The sequence below is a fragment of the Eucalyptus grandis genome, chromosome 1 (assembly GCF_016545825.1).
Source record: "Eucalyptus grandis isolate ANBG69807.140 chromosome 1, ASM1654582v1, whole genome shotgun sequence".
NCBI lineage: Eukaryota > Viridiplantae > Streptophyta > Magnoliopsida > Myrtales > Myrtaceae > Eucalyptus > Eucalyptus grandis.
In genome coordinates, this window is record NC_052612.1 from 3,479,340 (window position 1) to 3,482,792 (window position 3,453).

The following is a 3,453-nucleotide window of genomic DNA, read 5'->3' on the forward strand; positions in this document are numbered from 1 at the left end:
TGATATGAAACCAATTCTGACCAAAGATATGGTAACTTCACCATTTAGATAGGATTAAAGACAGACTTCAGTATCCCCCAACTAGGTAACCAGTTCATTCTTGTTTCCTATTTAAATTTTCTTATGCATGATCATTATGTTAAGGGACAGTAGATAGCTTGAGCCCAAAAGAAAGGGGGAGTAAAAGAGAATAATCCCCTAACCACAACATCCTTTGACTTCTGGTCAGAGTAGCAAGATGGTATCAAAATTTGCTAAAGGAAAATGTAACCTGCGTGGGCCAATGGTACCTCGCTTGACCTGAGCTCAGGTAAGCATCACATGGGCCACAACTTTGACGTCAATTAGGAGTTCAGCTGGATTGTCAAGCTTCCTTTACAGGACACAGCATTTGAGGCGGAGAAAATTGCCAGCATCCACCTACATCCCAAAAATAATATCCTTCAGATTATGATCTTTCACTTAACAGATCCATAACTTCACACATATACATCAAACTGCAAGAGTGAGGCTCAAGTACAACAATCCATGCTTATAGAAGACTGTAACAGCAGACATATCATGTAATCATTGCCACAGATCCACACCCAGCAGCTAAGTAATGCAACAGCAGCACCTAGACATAGAAATACATCATGTGCCAGATGAGTACTTACAGGTCTCAAGAAATCAACATGGTCAATTTCAAAGAACCAAGGCATATCTGGTTGAAAGGGCCATTTCAAAAGCCCTTCACATTAAAATCCTCCAAATATCCTCCAGTGAATATTCCTTTCCTGTGGCTGGCATACTAATGAGTTCTCAAAACAAGTGTCCCTTATCAGAATGCTATCTGTGTCTGCCAAAGCAAGCATATTACAGAAGACGTGACCTTTGGCAAGTAAAGCTAGGAGCCTGGACAAGTCCTACACCTTAGTATCTCCGTTATGTTCTTCTCTCTTCTTTTTCATCATTTTACTCCTCTTTTCCGCCTCTTGCCATAGTAACTTTTCTCTCTTTATCTCTGGCAAGATGGGTTTAATTGGAGTTGATTTCCCAGTTTTAGAATCACGAGCCACAAATGTGAAATTGGCAGTAAGTGCAACTGAATCTGAGGAATGCTGGATATCTGTAGAAAATTACCAGTTTAAGGTAAACAGCATAATGGATCAGTAATGAGACTATCACAGAAAGGATAACTTCTTGAAGATTTTACATCTGAGTATTGTGCTTGAACAACATGTCGAAAACCTTGACAAACTACCAATATTTCTTGGAGAGGATGTTGATGAGCAGGCTTTTCTGTTGTTAGTATGGGTTTGATTTTTTTATTATGTTTTGGTAATAAGAGAATGGTGAATGGCTAGCAAATTCGCAAACTTCTCCATAGTTTTTATGAGTAGAGTAAAGAAAACACGCAAGAGAAAATAAGGTTTGCAAAGAATAAACACACATTTAAGGCACAGCCATCAAAATGACACCATCCTTCAGGATCAGGAGTAATGTGGCTCCTTGCTCCTGCAACTGCTTAGTGGCAGCAGATGGAAATGTATATTCTCGTCCCGTAAGCCAATAAAGCAATCATCAACTTGAGCAGAGGAAGTAGCATACTATCATCGATTGGAAGTACTGTTTCATATGATACCTTCCGTGGACTGAGTTACATCCAGTTGGATCGCCATTGGTGAGTGCCCAACCCATGTAACAGCTCATGCTATTTGCAATTCAGTGTCCATATGGATTGGCCTCTTGAGAACCACTCTGTCTACCGAAGCAGTGACTAAAAATAGAGGCCTTGTGTTGCCATTGTCAATGGAGCAATGCTGGTCCAAAAGCAAAAGGCTGAATACAATGGGGATGTTCTGTTACGCACAATTCTAATGATGAATTCCCACACTATTTGAACTATGGCTAATGACTGGAGAACTTTGGCATTCTGGTTGCAGAACTTGATATGGAAAAAGATTAATGAGATTTAGATATGCACATAGACGAATGATAGAGACAAAGTACTTCTTACAGGAAAGCAGCAGCATGTTGTTACAATATGTTACAATATATTCCCTAATTACCAGAAGACCAATTCCAGATTATTCAAACGACGACTTGCCACTCAAACTAACAATAGCAGAATACGAGAACTGATTACCCACCGACTAAGCTCTGGCACCTTTCAGTTTTATATCAGGAATTTATCGAAGCACCACAAACTGTATTACCTAACTCTAGCATTGTCGATGACATCATATACAAATTCATCTCTTGCAGAGAAAGCGCATGGGAACTCTCTTTCTTACAATGACGCAGCATGCATTGCGTTGATAAAGCAATAGGCAGGGACAAAAACGCTTGAAATTCTGCTAAAACCACATTTCAACCGCTGAACCATCATTCAAACCGAGAAATTTAAGCCGGAGAAACATCGCAGAAAACAAATGGCACCACATTCAGAACCAGAAACAAAAGCATCACCATCCGATAGTTGTTCAAAGCTCAGTTTAATTTACCTTTTATAGTCCCACGAGAGCATCGACATCTTCCACCAGCTTCCCCATCCTGATCTCATCCCAAGGATTCCCATACTGATCTCCGAGCAACATAATCACTCGAAAACTTGTAGAAAACGCTCGTCCTGCTCCTGGACGGACTCCTCGGAACCAATTCGCTCTCCGGCGAGGCAGCGCTCTCCGTCGCCTCGGCATCGCCGACCTCCTCGAATATCTCGGATCTCGCTTCCCACGAGGCGTTGGTGACGGGCGAGAGAAGTACGTACCGGGCCACGAGCTTGATCCGCTTCCGAATCGACGATCCGGCGTCGATGGGCGGAGCGGCGGCGGAGGCCACGGGAAGCGCCCGCCCGTCGAAGCGGATGCTCCGTCGTCCGTCGTGGCGGAGGATCGGGGCGATGCGAGTCCCGTGGCGCGAAAGGAGGAGAGCTTTGAGAGGAGACGGTGGTGGACTACCGACACGATGTACGGAGACCACGATTTGACAAACGAGTAAAAATTATTAATTTACGAAATATTTTTGATAAATCATATAACTTGTAGTAAAAAAAATCAATAAATTTTATTTCTCATTCTCTTAAACAAACTAGCTTGTACGACATATAACAAAACCGTATTAAGAAAGTTATTTGCTGAGAGGAAAAAAGAAAGGTTGAAAAGGGAAATTTAAAATTTGAGAAAGGAAAATAGCAACTAAGGTGAACTCTTTTTAACATTCTAAAAAAAAAAGAAATTGAATCAAGCTGTTGAAAATTTATATAATTGGACAATAACCTCTTATTCCTTTCATCATTATCGCTGTCCATTATTTGATTTTCTTCACATAAAAGATCACCGCCATTCATTATTCCAAGAAATAACTTAAGCGTACGAGACCAAATTTCAGAAATGCAGTATAATAGATTGACCACCTAATTTGTCATAAGCCTTTTCTCTGGGTAAATTAGTTGGCAATTTTTGGTTTCTT

At 41.0% G+C, this 3,453-nt stretch overlaps 1 pseudogene; it reads right to left on the reverse strand.

Annotated features, from left to right (window-relative positions):
* Window positions 1-254: 254 nt before the first annotated feature.
* LOC104457183 lies at window positions 255-2,958 on the reverse strand (annotated as a pseudogene).
* Between the last annotated feature and the right edge of the window lie 495 nt (window positions 2,959-3,453).